This window comes from Ixodes scapularis, unplaced genomic scaffold (genome assembly GCF_016920785.2).
Source record: "Ixodes scapularis isolate PalLabHiFi unplaced genomic scaffold, ASM1692078v2 PGA_scaffold0__279_contigs__length_252992795, whole genome shotgun sequence".
Classification (NCBI taxonomy): Eukaryota; Metazoa; Arthropoda; class Arachnida; order Ixodida; family Ixodidae; genus Ixodes; species Ixodes scapularis.
Window position 1 is genome coordinate 33795703 of NW_024609835.1, and position 16199 is coordinate 33811901.

A 16199-nucleotide genomic window follows, 5' to 3' on the forward strand; every position below is an offset into this window, starting at 1 on the left:
GGTGAAACAAAATGTTTTGATGAAGTATCTCAGTGAAAGAAGATCAGAGGAATTGTGACTAAAATCAAGGGACGGGTAGAGGGGTACATATGATTAAATTGGCTTAGACGTATATTTAATCCGAAGTAAAAACAAACAAAAAGCGTAAGTCTCCGCTCGATTCAAAGGGAACATATGTCCATTCATTCATCCATCCATCCAAGAATGCGCGGACACCGCTTAGCGGACCTGACTTCGAATGCTGTGAGAAAAACGAGGGCTTCCATCCAGAAAACATTATTTTTGGGAGCACACTCTTGAAAACGTATGTGTCCACTTTCCTGTAGAACACGGAGAGAGCCAATCACGGTCAAAAATGGAAGGATCCAAGGCAATGACAATGTTCAGAATATAATTAAATCTAAGAATTATTATTAGTATTATTAATTTCAATGTGCGCGGGGACAGCGAGATGTCAGATGTCATGGTTCCTGCGCACATCGCGCTTTGTTTTTGAAATGTTAATTATATTCTGAGCTTTGCCATTAGCTGGGATCCTAGTATTGTTCGCAGTGATTAATTGTCTCGTGTTTTGCAAAAAAAAAAAAAAAAAAACTCAAAGTTTTTTTTTTGTGTGTGTGTGTGTGCAGGCGTTTTTTTGAGGTCAGTGTCTCTCCTCAGGTCTTCGTCTATTGTGAACCATTTATCTCGTTAATGATACCATACATACGATAACGACGGAGACACGACGACCAGTAACAAGCCCTATACCATGTTGCGTGTTAAGAGCAGCAGGACAAGCCCCTTCCTCGAAGTCCTCCGCTGTTTCCACTTTAGCGTAGTGAACGCTGGAGAGGAGGCGAGTGGACTCGCCTCCTTTACAGGGTTCGCGCTATAGAATTTCTATAGAATTTCCAATTTCTTTTGCAGGACAAGATCCTTTCGCAATTTCTTGCGGGAGGATCTTGTCCTGCTCTTCACACGCAACAGGGTATAGACGCTCTGCTCACGCCCCAGATTACAGCCTCCGTTGCTGACCTTCTCTTGTCTTACCGAGATACCGAGCCACTGAAACCGGCGTTGACGAGTTTCCCCAAAGTTCAATGCAAGGGAGAAGAACACAATAGAATCTCATGAGGCAGTAACCAGGCCTGCTTTGGTAATGATGAAGTGAACCGAGCGGAATAGGAGGAAACAAAAACTGAAGGCCGGTTATGGCGGCTGTCCACGCGCAGCTGCTGCAACAAAGCCTCTATAACTCGTCAATGATCGCTCTGTGTGTGCTTGTGCTTGTTACGGTACCATTCCAAAGTAGACTACCCTGTTACATAGTAATGCGGTCCACACATCATTTTTGAACAGGGCGTAAGAACGCAAGTGAGCTGGTGCATTTCTTTTTTATTGATAAGGACATTACTTTGACTATCCCAACCTTTTACCTATTCATTTTGCCTTTCTAAATCGCGTCAAGCTTCCTCCGTTTTAGACCAGAATGTCTGTCCCAAGTCTTCACTTTTTATATACTGTCGATACCGGTTTATAACGAAGTCAACGGGAATCTGAAATTACTTCGGTATATCCGCTATTTCGTTATAACCGATTTCGGTTATAACGAAGTGCAAAAGGGAATGGGAAATCGTGATCGCTTCGCTGTAGCCGCTATTTCGTTATAACCGACTTCGTTATAACTGGTCTCGACAGTATACGCGTTATGCCCGAGTCCCACTAGAGCGACAAACATAACCAACCGACAGCGACAAGCCAGAAACACGTGCAGCGTGCACGCGATGGTACCTTTGGTAGGCATGCAATCTGTCGGTGCTTGGGATATAAGCACGAATGATTGCAGGTCAGTCAAATATACCTTCGCGTGTATGCTGTACGCGTTTCTGGCTTGTTGGTGCCGGTTGGTTCTGTTTGTCGCTCTAGTGGGGCATTAGCGAGAAAAGTTACTTCATAACTAACTCGTTACTTGCTGGTCGAAGGAGAGGGTTACCGCCCTACATTGGCTCAAATTTAAAGTGACGCGTGGCCGTTACAGCTAATCTCGAAATGTAATATTTTAGTATAATGTTGTTGTACAGATAAATTTTAAACCTTGCACGGCGCCGCCTGGCAAACCAACGACGGTGCTTGTAGGAGGGACCCGAAATCAGCAGGGAGAACAATGGAGTATTTAGAGAATTACAAATAAAAGCGTAAAACCCAGGAAAAAAAAAAAATATATTTATATATATATATACACACAGTTATTCAGAAGTGATGCCTTAGTTTGAATGCTCTTCGCCTATTATAATAATGGGGAATATAAAAAAATACCGTGCTCTTTTTCCGTCAGTTATTAGCATTTTCGGTAGAGCGACCATTTTGTTTTCCTCGGAACAGTTTGCTTTTCAAACTAATGTGTACCCTTACAAAAACACTCATCCACTCTATACAGAATTTTCATTAAGAAAATAGTGTGTTGAGGCTTTAGAAATTCTAAAGACAATGTATTATCTTTTCTACCTTCTGTCTATAGTTGTTTGGCTGCTGTTTCTGCGGACTTTCTATGCAATTCGGGGCATAGAGATTGGATAGAAGCTGTATAGAAAGCAGAGAGATTCTAGCAACGCTTCTGTCCCATTTTTCTAAGCTATTGGGCAGTTTTCCGCGAAAAAAAAAATTCTCAACGTGAATTGTTGAGTTTGTCACAACACATCGATGGAGACATGCCCTGGCCACTTGCATTGTTCACTACGCAGACATCACAAATTCACACGCCGCGGAGCACTCATAACACTATAGTAATTTAGTAGTGTTGACTACTCCATCGCTATATATACCCAACACTGGAACGGGAATCGTTTGAACGAGGACCACCTTAAAAGACAAAAAGATTACAAGTACGCTGCTTTTTTATTGTCCAATAATTTGTACGAAACATGGTTTCTAAGGGTTGGTAAACTGTGTCTCCAACTATAAACTACCGCAAGAAGCGATAATTATCTGACACAGTCGAAAAAAAGCAGCCTTTGCAAGAAGGTTTCAACTGTGGTGATGTCGCTTCTCCGCGTTGCATCCTATTTCTATAGGATGCGTTGCATCCTATAGAAATTCTATGGAAATGTTGTAACAGGAAGTCTATTGAGACGCGTCGATGGAAATTTTATAGCGTTTCTATTGTCTGTATACTCCATGGAGCTCGGTTGAAAGAGACTCGAATATCTATTGACAATTGTCGATACGACCGTGACTGGATAGGAAGTTGAAACGTTCCCGGAAAACTGACGCCATTCAGCTCCTAGAATGCGCGGGCTTCGTCGACCGCCGTTTTGCCATCGAGACTTTTCGAATATCGACGATAACTTTTGAATTAGATAACGGCACGCTCTGAAACTTGGTCGTCTGGTCCGGACCCATATAGCGCTACAATTGGGCGGAAACTGAGCATTCGTCGGCGATCCGTAGTTCATTTCTGCGCTGACAAGGACTCGGGGACATGTACGTAAAGGGTTCTATAGATTTCACTTTAACAATAAGCCTCATTGTGTGGACTCCGGTGATTTGTCTGTCGCGCCTGAAATTAGTACGTCGGTTGTATGTCGTCGAGGCGTTGCGTTTTACGCGTGCGCAAATGTGGCTGTGGCTACAGGTTTTTTCTATGTTCTATCTTACTGCCGGGGCTGTGTCCTTGTAGCGTGTGTTTGTTTCACCTCCAAGCGCGCCCGACTGGATAGGTTATCTTTTCTGTGGCCAACAAACAACCTGGTATACAACTTCTTTCTTCATATTTTTTTTTTTTTATGTGCTGTAAATTATCTTTTTTGTCGTTCCTGGTTTGTCGGACGAACTATAGTAATCCTAAAGAAATGTCACGCGCTGTCCTGCTCTTCGTCAAGCGGTCTTTTATCTTACAGCAAAGCGGACACCAACACAATTTCGTTCATCAGTTTTATTTGTGTCCTTTTTGTACGGAGAAGCGCGCCGAAGAAGCTCGCGTTGCTTGGTTCCCGAGTTGCCGTGCGTGATCCCGCTTTTCGTCATCCAATTTTCGGATATAGGCTTCGAAAAGGAAGAGCGCTATCGGACACCGACCCAACATAACGTTGGTAATGGCAAGGGCCATTTTTTCGTATTGGCAGCAGAAGGATAGTTGTTTTGTAACAAGCCTAGAGTTGCATCTTGCGGAAAATCCTCTAGCTCGACCGCGAGCAACGACAAAAAGAAATTTTGTTTGGTAATTGTTTTGCGATTTCTTTTGTAACCGCGTGTTATGACGTTTCATTACTTCCTAGTTTTAAACTCCTTAGAAAACAAACAAAACAAACAAACAAGGGAATATACAGTCGTTGTGGTGGTGAAACATATGAAGACGGGCCACAGTTCGGTATTTGTCTGAGCCAGGTAAGAGGCGAGCGATGCACCGGAACGAAAAACACCCAGGATCAAGAAAACTGCACGGCAGCCCTTATTCCTGTACCGCTCGGCTTGTTGCGATGTAGCGTGCCGTTTCAAGATTTTGGCTCCGTGATTCTTCGATATACATCTGGGAGTATTTCTATTTTGTTTTCGCGCGGAATTCCGTGACGTGACCAGGATGATTCGTACGTCGTCTGTCGACTTACGCGAGACGTCTTAAAGGGACAGTGACACCACCAAAAAAGATTTTTATTGTTTGTCAGTATTTTGCCAGTCAGTATTTTGCTGCGGAGTCGCGTATATATTTAGCAAAAAACAAGAAAAAACCAGCTGTTTGAAGCGAGACATGAGCACAGAAGCTCATGGCCGGAAGTCACGTAACCATACCCGACCGCTTTTTTTTCCTCCGACATGCGAAGCAGTGTTACGGAATGGGCGCCCCCATGCCGTTCTAATTCCATTCCGGAAAATTAGAACTTCCAACAAATCCGTTCCTTTTAACTCCTCGGAATGAAAACACTAGGCCCATTCCCACTCCTGTAATGGCTGAACTCTACCCTTCCATTCCTTTAATTCATAAATATAAAAAATAGCAATTGACAGCCACATTGTGTTGCAGGAAAAAAGAAGCATATAAGCTCCGACCACATTAGCGTCGCGGAGGCTTGCCGCGCGACGCTGGCCGCCGCGGGCTGCCGACCAGAACCACTGCAGTTTTCGCTCTCAGCGGCACGCCGGACGGCGCCGCCAAGCCAAGCGGTCCTTGTGCGGTTCAGTGCTCGCCGCTCCTCGCCGCAGAAGAAAGGAGCCAATGGGAGGTGGCGTAAATAGTGGCGTTGCGATGCCATGGCAACGCGCAAGCCGGTTCTCCGCGCGTCTTTCACGCTGCAAAGGAGCGTAGCATCGTTTCGTTTCGTCTGCTGTCCCTATTTCCCCCAATGCCTTTCAAACGGAGTGGTTCCTCAAAACTGTGCGACTGTTTCCCTTTTTATGTGACAAGACGCGGCCAGACTACTTAGATAAGGACGCTAAGAACAACCGCTGGGAAGTTATGGGAGATGAATTCGGAATAACGGGTGAGTTTCTCCGTGGCACTTGTCGCATGTCGCCTGCATTGTGACGGATGTCGCGTTGATTTGATGACAGTCTCGAAAGTAGCCTTGATCTCTGTCGCACAGCCGGGGCAGCAAAGCACTGACCTGTCCTTCGGTGTTTCGGTAGCCCCAACTCGGCCGGACCTAAAACCTGCGCCTCCTTCCTTTCAGAGCGTGGCGACTTCGCAAGATCAACGAGTACGCTAGGATGATCACGTTCACGCTGATCACCAGGTCATCATGCACACCTATCATGTAGGCAGATAGTAAGGATTCGATGCTGAAATGCGCGAAATATGAGAGCCAAAACAAAAGAATCTAACGAAGAGCAGACGACGAAAGAGCGGGAAAGTCCGACGAGAGGCGCGTGCGCGATCGCGAGAGCCAGTGTTGTCACGTGGCGCCCGCAAAACGGAGGCCAACGTGTCTTTCTCGCGTTGGGACGCCGGACGACGCGGTACCGGCCAGCGGTGCCGACTGGCGACTCCTTTTTTCGCTTGTGTGGTCAGGCCTTAAAACTGCTGACGCGGAGACGACTGCAAAAGTATGCAAAAGCATCCTCAAAGCATTCAGTTTACTAAGCCGAAGGCTGGTCGCACAAACCACTTCGAGACACTTTGTGTCACTGCAGACATCGATCGTGCGATTAAACGGGTACTTCGGCAATTTCTTCATGGTCTCCGATTTTCTTGACATTTTGCAAACTCGCCAACAAACATCGTTAAAATAAAATCCCAAATATTAGGTCAAAATATTGTTTTTTCGCGAAGTTATCGAATTTACAGTTTAGGTCCTCACCGTTTTTTCAAACAAAGTCTCTACTGGCAACAACGAAAAAGTGACTCTTTGGACTGTAGAATTTGTTCCCAACTGAATCCAAACAGTTTCATGGTGTCAAATGAATGCTTTGGAAGCTCGCTCCAGTCCCCGCGCTCCAGCACGGAACAAATGATTGGCATATTCTATTCTTCAGACTGCTTGCTCTACTGGCAAGCCTGCCCGCCACTGACGTCCCGGCACTGAAAAGTGCGGGTATATTTAAATGTTGGTTTTTGCATAATTTTCATTTGCCGATTTCACAATAACTATTATGAATTTCGTGATACTAAATAGCATACAGGAAAGGGTAAAGGCCGGGGAGTCAGAAAATATGGTTAGTTGAGGTAGCTCAAAAAATCGCCGAAGGCTTGCTAGTCGCAACAGACGCCAGAATTAAAAGCAACAATTGCATGGTTAGCGTGTTCCTTGTTTGATAAAGCCTTAAAAAATGTCTAGTTTGTGCTTGGCGCAAGAAGAAGCTTGCTAACTTTCTCTCTGCTTCGAATACTTGCACAACAGCACCGCTAGTGCGCTGTTAGAAGCGAAGCGACGCGCCATTTTCATCCTCGAAGAAGCATAAAGCGCGAAACACATGTACGACGAAACCGTCCGATCCGACGTCCGACCGCGCAATACGACGGTCGGAGGCGAGGGTTTTCAACGCTCTCCGATGCTACGAAGACCCTCTCCCCCCAAGGTCATTCCGGCAGTCGGATCGGAGGGTTTCGTCGTACCATAGCCTCCTCTATATGTCGTACATGTGTTTCGCGCTTAAGCCAGTAAGACAACGAAGGCGTCAGTCACCTCCAGCGCAATGATGCTGTTTCAAGAGCACACTTACCATGCGCTAACGAATTGCGCCATGAGCCCGTAGGCCCTAGATGGGAATCGACACAGCTCGCATAAGAACCGAGCCCCATTCCATTCCCACTCCATTCCCACTCCATTCCGGGTGAAAGGCATGTAATTCCATTCCCATTCCATTCCCGTTCCGTTCCGGTGTCGCGAAAGTGCGGAATGATTCCGGAATCATTCCACTTCCGGAATGGCGATAGACCTATTGCTAAATTACCCAAGTATCAAGGAGAATGCAGGGATTTGTGTTCCACGCGCCACACGCGCACGCCTTCCCCGTATAAAAGATTGGAAGTAAATAACCAAAATAAAGCGTTGACGAACGCGCGTGCAAGATGCCATTTGTTTTTAAGCACTTGCTTTAGAAAAGTTACTAGACTGCTGAGGCCAGCACGTGGGGTGGGTGGAGCACCAATCCCTGCATTCTCCTTGATGCTTGGGTAATTTAGCAATGCGTCTATTCCGCAACACTGATGCGAAGCAGACGACGAAGTTGCGTGCACCATTTGTTGTGCGATTGTTTCGCACTTGTATCCCTTCCTCTCAGTGCTCTGCGCTTGAAGATCGATTCTCACAGGGAACGCACGAAACGTTTCTCCACATATTTGCTCGCGGTTCGCGCGCGCTGATTCACTTGCTCGCAGACAGTCATGAACTCGCAGTCTTCGCGTTTTCGGTCTTTCGAGCGAGTGAAAAGGGGAAGTGTTAGGTTATGCGAATTCTCTTTCGCCCGTCCCGCTAGATCGGACTGCAGACGCGGCTGTATACGGACTCGAGAACTCTGGCGTTGCAGCTACGTCAATGTGTAAAAGTTCTGTCCTTTGTCTGCGCCAGAGTTCGCGTCTCCGCAACCATGCAGAGATGCCGTGTACGCGTGAGGGTTCATGCCAGGTTGCGTTACGACTGGACTCCATGGAGTGAATAGAGACTTGTATAGTGGACTTGGACTGTACCCTAGAACTTCGCGTTGCTAGCGGAAGCTCGTGCCGTTACTTCGAAGTATAGACTGAGCACGCGCCCGCTGAGCCCGCTGTCCCCAGCGTGCGTTCTACTAAAAGTTTAACTCTCTAATATGAGAACAACGAACAAACATCACCCGGCGGCACGTTCGCTTTGCGCGTGCGGTCCAACAGCCACTGTATGCCACTGCTCTGCCTCCAAGAGCGGAGATCAAACACTACAAAACAAAATTCGCCGCTTTTTTTTTTTTTTTTTTTTTGCTTTATGGTGTTTTTAGTTTTTGAGGTGCGTTTACACTTGTAGATTCGTTGGCGGATCCGCGCCGGCGAAAAGGCGGATTTTGGAGCTGGCTGACGAAATGGACTCGTCGTTGTCGGAAAATCTGGATATGGGTCGCGGACCGATCCCGGTTTTCAGCCAGCAGCGGATTTGTCCCCCTGGCTTGAAAATTCATTTACCGCCGGCGCGGATCCGCCCTCGAATTCGCAAGTGTGCACGTACCATTAGGGTGGCGACATCATATATACCGTCGCATGGCACGCCGCTTCTGTGTTTCATTGGCTCTGGAGTGCGTAAAAGAGCGTCTCTTAGCTCGATCTCTACAGCTTTAAACAGTGATTCGCAGTCATTTCGGATAACGCTATTACGCCACATGCGAAATTCATCTCGGCAATCATCGTTATGCCACACAGAGCCGCCACATAGGAGGGCTTTTGCTGTCTTTCACCCGTGGATGGGGTGCATCTGAATTTTACTCGGGTTTAACGATATTCTGACTGCGTAGTTCTGGATTTAATGGGTGTTTATCTTAGCTGCAACGAAGAAAAGACGGCCGCGAGACTGAGAAAAATGACTTGTCAGTAACGAGGTCGCGAGACTCGTCATCGAAGCAATGAAACGGGCCGTACATCTAAGTGACTGGTCTTTATCGAAGACACTGGGAATGCTGAAGATTGTACCGTCAGCAGGCACGTAGCCAGGATTTTGTTTCGGGGGGAAGGGGGGGGGGGGGGGGGGCGCCGCCGCCCATGACGAAATGCTGTATTAGGGGGAGGGGGGAGAGGAGGGCCCAGCAAAATGGAAAATTTCGGAGGGAGGGGAGAGCCAGGCCCCATCAGACTTGTACACGTTACTGAAAAACTGTAAGGAATTACATTTACAATTACTCAAGGCTAAATTGTAATTTTTTTTATAATTACAATTACTCTCATAAAAGTAAGTGACCGTTACTCCCAAAAGTAATCCGTTACTTTCGTGGCGTTACTTTCAATAATATTTTCCTCAATTAAGAAACAAAAGGAAGAAGGTTATTCAAGTTCTTACTGTTGCCACCTGTCCCATTTATTGATCTTCAGTGTTCTGAGCAATGGCTGGCTCTTGAAAGTCTTGTCAGACATATATTGCGTTATTTCTTACTGAAGATGTCGACTGCTACGTTGAACACCATTTGAACTTAGGCACTGGATGGGATTGCCGTATTGTGCCTCACGAATATTTAATTCTCTGCATTGAGCTTTTTCAGCGAAGCAATGGAAGTACTATTTAGCTCGAAGATAGGGCAAAGCTTCATCGTTGCAGCCGTTGCCTGATATTCGAGTCTTACTTGAGTTGGTAACAGTGAGGTGATAAATAAAATAATAAATAAGGTGTGACTCGATATTCTTTCTTTGGTTCTGAACAGGTCGAGCCTCGATTGAGGCGCATTGGTGAATAAGAAAACGTTTTTAAGATATCAATATAAGTAATAGAAAAAAAAAATAATCAGAACGTCGGTTAAAACAAGGAAATGCAAATGCACGTTTGCTGTGTGTACCTTTCTTGATGCCGTTCAAAAACGCAAGGAGCACAGACCGATTGCAGTTTACTCCGGTTTTCTCCAGAGAGACTTCCGCTGATGCCACGGGCAGCAAAGGGCAAAAAACTGAGCCACACCCACAGCCATGAGTTTCACTCTCTCCTCAAGTCCAGAATCTCAAGTCTACGTCAGCCACCATTATGTTTTATTTTTAAAGATCTCTGCTTGAGATAAGATGCGTCGTGTTCGGATGCAAACAGCGAAAAAAAAAGAATACAATTATTATTTTCGGAGTGGTCGCAAAAAGCTGACTCACAAAAAGGTGACTGAGATGCGGATAACCTGGCTGAAATTCACAAATAAAGTTGGCCAACCCTAGAAATTGGACCACAAAAAAGCAAGTAGCTTTCAAAACAGGTTCAAATAATGTGAAAGAAGCAGAAAAAAATACATATTGTTTTCTAAGAGAAGATGATAAGTGTGCAGCAACGAACGAGGATGCTTGTGGCAATAACACCTTCACATATTATCACATCCCTTTTAGTGAATTTTAGGGCGGACGGAGCGTTGTCTCGTGTTGTGACATTATGAAAGTGGCCGCAGTCACTGTAAACCGAGAAGGGCATTGTTAATTCTTGTCTGTGCACTTACCGCCTCGAGCTGCTCGAAGAGGCATACAATCACTTTGTGTCCTCCTCTCCCCGCCTTCGATCGCAAAGAAAAAAAAGAAGACTAAACAAGCGGATATAACTTGCTCCCCTTCCATTTTTTTTTTTTTGTAGAAATGTTTATTTGGATTGTTGGACATTGTTGTTAGGGTGTAAAAAGAAAATAGGTTCAGGGGCTTGGTGTTGCAAAAAAAAGGCTTTACAGAACTGAGAGTGGCAAGCCTCCCTTTGCGCTGGCCAATGCGCGTGAGAGTGTCACTGCGCTTAACTTTACCAAAATTAAAACGACCTTTTCTTTAGAAAGGGGGGGGGGGGGGGGGGGGGGCGGCTCTGAAAAAAATGTAACGGATTACAAGGAATCCGTTACGTAAAAAATGTAAGGGAATTACTTTAAAATTACTCTAGAAAAGATGTAATTAATCCGTTACTAAATTACCGATAAATGTAAGGGATTACAAGTAATTCCGTTACTTGTAACGGATTACGTACAAGTCTGGGCCCCATGCCCCCCCACCCCCTGGCTACGTGCCTGACTGTCAGTACGAGATGTTACTTCAGGCCCATGACTGCCGTGTTTCCGAGACCATCTGTGTCTAAGGCGAAGCGATCGGTACGGGAACCCTTGTATGGCGGAACCTTGGTAACTGATAAGTACACTAGATGACGCTACTTCTTGAATATGGTCTATTTCTTTGATTGTTTTTTCTTTCTCTGATCACGTGTTGTCGGCGTCAGGAAACGGCGGCACCACGCTCAGAGGAGGAACATTGAGGCAGCCAACAGGTTCCGAAACTTGCAGTCCGTAGAATTGTCAAGATAAAAGCTTGGACGAATTGGTTATTCTTATTCAAAGACGCACAGCGCAGAGGACGAACACAGACTGGCACTGTGTTGTACTCTTTCTATCGGTATTCGTCTTTTGCGCTTTGCATCTTTAAGTAAAAAACTGACTTAGAGTGTTCGACGGTAAGCTAAGGCGCCTGCTAGATGCCGAAGATTTAATTTAAATATTCCCGCGGGGCCACGGCTGCGTGGGCGAGGTGTGACGTGGGTCCGCGACGAAGTTTTCGGGTGAACGTGGGTGCACTACCGACAACGAGCGGCTCTGCCGGCTCTCGCTGAACGAGGACCGAGACGGACCATGTTCCGACGCCTCAAGAGAAAAACGTGCTTCGGAAATTACCTTCGGCAGGCACATGAAAGCACAATGAGGCTGTCGCTTTAAAAGTCCGAACGCGGTCGCCTGTGACCTGGCATTTGAGCTGTAACCGACGAGCCTAACCAGCCGAAACGCGAAGTTGATGCGCGACTTTAGTACACGGACTTTTTTTCTATACATCGACAGCTTTAATGCCGGTTCACACAGAGCGGAGCGCTAAGTTAGCGCTACGTGAGCGCTCCAAGGAGCGCTCATGTGGCGCTTCCTAGCGCGTGAAGTAGCGCTCAGTTAGCGCTTCAGTAGCGCTCTGTTAGCGCTACAGAAGCGCTTTGTTAGCGCTCTGTTAGCGCTACAGAAGCGCTTTGTTAGCGCTCTCACGATGCCGTGCTTGCTGCTGCGGAACAGTGCGTGCACGGCGATTCATTTGTTGTTGTTTTTCCTTTGGCATTGAAAGAAGAGGAAGTAAAAGAGCCGCTCTCCTAGCAAAGGTTCGGGCAGGCGATCCAGAGTCATGGACTCTGAGCAACTAATTGATTGGGTACGAACTCATCGCTTTCTATTCGATATGCTTGACCCTGGTTTCAAAGACACACAGTTAAAAATAATCGCCTTCAAAAGAGTTTTGTCTCGGTCCCTCAGCCTAAGAACAAGGTTCGCCGGGTACCCGTCGGTATTTCGGTGGCAAGATTTCGCGCACCCAGATGCATGGCTTGCGTATGTAAGAGCATTTGTCGCGTTTCTATTTCAGCGTCCCACATGTCCGCCATAGTGCTGCTGATGCACCCAACCACAGGAATCGGAACCGCAGTGCACGCGCTAATCCGCAGCAGTAACCGCGGTACAAGAAGCACTAATAGGGAGTTTTCGTAGATCGTTTTCGCCGTCCCGCGCAAGGCCCTCCGCAACCCGCTACGATAGCGGGAACTCCACAGTCAAGGCTATCGGCGCGCAGGCGCAGTAGAAACTTCTTCGTTGCGGAACGCTTAGCGGAGGGGGCAGCGCGGTGTACGAAAACTCTCTAATAAGGCGCTACTGAAGCGCTAACAAAGCGCTTCAGTAGCGCTTTGTTAGCGCTTCACACATACAGCGGAGCGCTAACTTAGCGCTCCGCTGTATGTGTGAACAGGCCTTTATACGAAAGCCCTGCGGGGACCGTGGTCGTGTAGGTTGCACCGTAGCCAGGCCATGTGACGTCATAGCGCTACTGGCACCTTCATTGCATTTGATAAAACGTCAAAGCGTGGCGATTTTTTTCTCTTTATTTTTTTTAAGGTTCGCAGTTTTGTTTGTGAAGACCAATTCGCGGTTCGGTAATACCGTCTTTGTATTCGCTAACTTGCCGTATATATTGCGCAGAAGTCGCACGCTTGTTTGGCCGCGCAGGCAGCAATGAATATTCGCGCGCTTGTCGCAGAAGCGACAGAAGAAAGTATCCGCTCGTCCTTGAGGCGGACCCAACGCGAGGAAGCCACTTTCGAAGGACGCACCCTTATGGCAACGCTGGAAATATTGCGCAGTGACGTGTGCAGAAGACAGCGTCGGACTATACAAGGAGCCCGTAATTTCTATAATGTTCAGTGTAGAGGCTCCTTAAGTAACGCGAGGCGTGGCCACGTATCTCATTAATTGTTCCGCAGCCAGTGAAATTGCTGCATTCACTCATAAGAATGCAGGAGAACAAATCGCTAAGCGAGGAGCATGAATGCATAATGAGCCGCTTCCTATGTTTCTTAAGTTGTCATTTACTGTATTAAAAAAAAAACTACATGTGGAAATGCATGTTTCGTGGTGTTCACCTTTTCACCACCTCGCTGCGTTTTCCGAGCTTTAAATCCGCTTTATTGAGGAAAAAAAGAAATAATAAGGACGTTTACAAATTCATAATGCGAAGGTAGAGCCCAGCTCTTGAGGTATTTTGATTTTACGATATACCGTATGTGAGGAGAGTGATCTAAATTTGTAATATATATATATATATATATATATATATATATATATATATATATCAGGGTGTCGAACCGGAACCGAACCGAACCGAAAACCGGAACCGAACCGGTATTTTTTTCCGGAACTGAACCCGAACGGCTTGGGGCCAACACATCCATCGTGCCATTACATCCATCGAGAAAGTACGTCCAATTTAGTGTCATTACATCCATCGTGCCCGTACATCCATAGTGACAGCACATGCATCGTGCCATTACATCCATTTTTGGCCAGTTCATCCAACGTGTCGTTACATCCAACATGCTGTTACAACCATCGTGCCATTACATCCACCGCGCCATCACATCCATCGAGCAACTTCGTCCAAAAGCGTGTCATTACATCCATCGTGCCGTTACATTCATCGTGTCACCACATCCATCGTGCAGCTTCGTCCAAAAACGTGCCATGACATCCATCATTCACGCAAGTTTATTTCTTCGTTTAACTATGCTGTATGATGGTTCACATCATGTTGAAGAGTTATACGCTAAATTGAATGTACTAAACCGAGTAAAAGGACCCTCACTGCGGTCCTGCACTTTCTGCGGCCCTCGGCGTCTCCAAAGTCGAACGCGCATCGTCGTCTCATTGTTTGTTTTTTCCGCACTGATCAAATTTTAGTTAGTGCTTTTTTCACCCTCGAAATCCACTAAGTATTAACATTATTATAGAATTACGACGGTACACAGAATCACACCTTTTATATCGCTTGAGAAAAAAGAAATCTGAATGTCTTATAGAATTTGATTGCGATACAGTAACGTCCTGGGGGTTAGGGTTTGTTTCCTGTGGCTCCCAAACCAATGCGGAGAGCAAGTTGTCTGCTTGTTTTGCAGGCGTTGCGGTGACGTCAGAAAGAGACCGAGCTTTGATTGCTCTGATTGAAGGATAGTTGGTACACCTCAAAGCAAGCTGCCTTGAGGTCTACCTACTATCCGTCATCTAGAACCAGTCAGAGTTCGGCGTTTTGACGCAACCAGAACCACCGCACCAGCACAACCCCTGCAAAAGAAGCAGACAAACTTACCCTCCACGTAAGAATGCGAATAACGCAAAAAGCCCAATGGCGGCCATCTTGGCTTCTATGCATGTACTGCCACAATGGATGTAATGGCACGCTAGGCGTCGTAACAGGAAGGACGGGCAATTACATCCATCGAACAACTACGTCCATCGAGCAACAACATCCAACGGGTAACTACATCCATCGAGCAGCTACATCCATACAGATGTCAACGCATCCAACGCGCTAGTACATCCACCGTGCCATTACATCCATCGATGGATGTAATGGCTCGATGGATGTACTGGCTCGATGGATGTGTTAACCGAACCGTTATATTGTTATGTGTGTTAACCGAACCGTTATATTGTTATCGCGATGAACCCGAACCGGAAAAAAAATAACGGTTACCGGCTCATGTCAAAACGGTTCGGCCACGCGCTGTTGACAATGAATGTGCTATCAATGCCATTTGTTTTTTAAGTGCCGTCAACTGACACACACCTCTTCTCCACTCAGTCTTAGCAATATAAACGCTGCATTCATGAATCTTGACAAACGCTGCATCCACGAATCTTGACATAGCAACCTGTATTGCGCTGGTCGCGGCTTGCACGGAAAAAAAAAAAATTAAAACGCTGTGCAAAAAAAAAAAAAAAAAAAATCGCGTCGCGGGATCTTATTTTCCTACAATCTCGTAAATCCTAAATGCTGCTGTGTGCTCATTTCCTAACACGTTTCTAGAACGCGCGAGTTCTTGAAGCTTGCTTCCATCGGAATGAGAAAAGAAAAGGCTGTGAAGTTTTATAATAATGCATCCGGTTTCGTATAGGCACTTAGAAGCTAACATATTTGTGAGATAGCGAACTCTTCTATTTTAATATTTATCCTATTACGTCCTTCTGGCGTTGCTTTCGGTGAAGTGTTTTTCATATTTAATTTTTTAATTGTTTAATGAAAACTTCTTTAAGGAACTAATTTGAGTCACCGAAGGCTAGTTCAAATAAAGAAAGCTGTATTTTCTTCCCACTGTTCCTTCAATTGCTTACACGCCGAGGTGGCGGGATAGTTAGCGAGTTCTACTTGTAAGTGGGTTTGTAAGGAGGCCGCGGATTTTACAGCTACTGCGTCGGACCCAATTAGATGAAGTCCGAATGAGTAAACGTCGGTGAGGTAACCTTTGAGTGCACATAAAGAAACCATTCCTGGCAGAAATCCCTGACCCTTACACTACGATGTATCCCGTTTCGTATGGGCTGATTTCAGATGTTTTATTTGTAATTTATTTTGATGTTGCAATTGGTCATTTATAATTTCCAAACCGGTTCGCGAACCGGTTCAGCGGCCCGAACCGGTTCGCGAACCGGTTCGCGGATCGAATTAATTGAACCGGAACTGAACCGGAACAAAATAAATTTACCTGAACCTGAACCGTAACCGAACCCGTATTTTTTTCGGTTCGACACACTGATATATA

At 46.0% G+C, this 16199-nt stretch overlaps 1 protein-coding gene across 1 annotated transcript in view; it reads left to right on the forward strand.

Annotated features, from left to right (window-relative positions):
* The window catches only part of LOC8029324 (RNA-binding protein 42), a 116305-nt gene that overhangs the window by 65020 nt on the left and 35086 nt on the right, over positions 1–16199 (forward strand). The gene's annotated exons all lie outside the window — the stretch shown is intronic.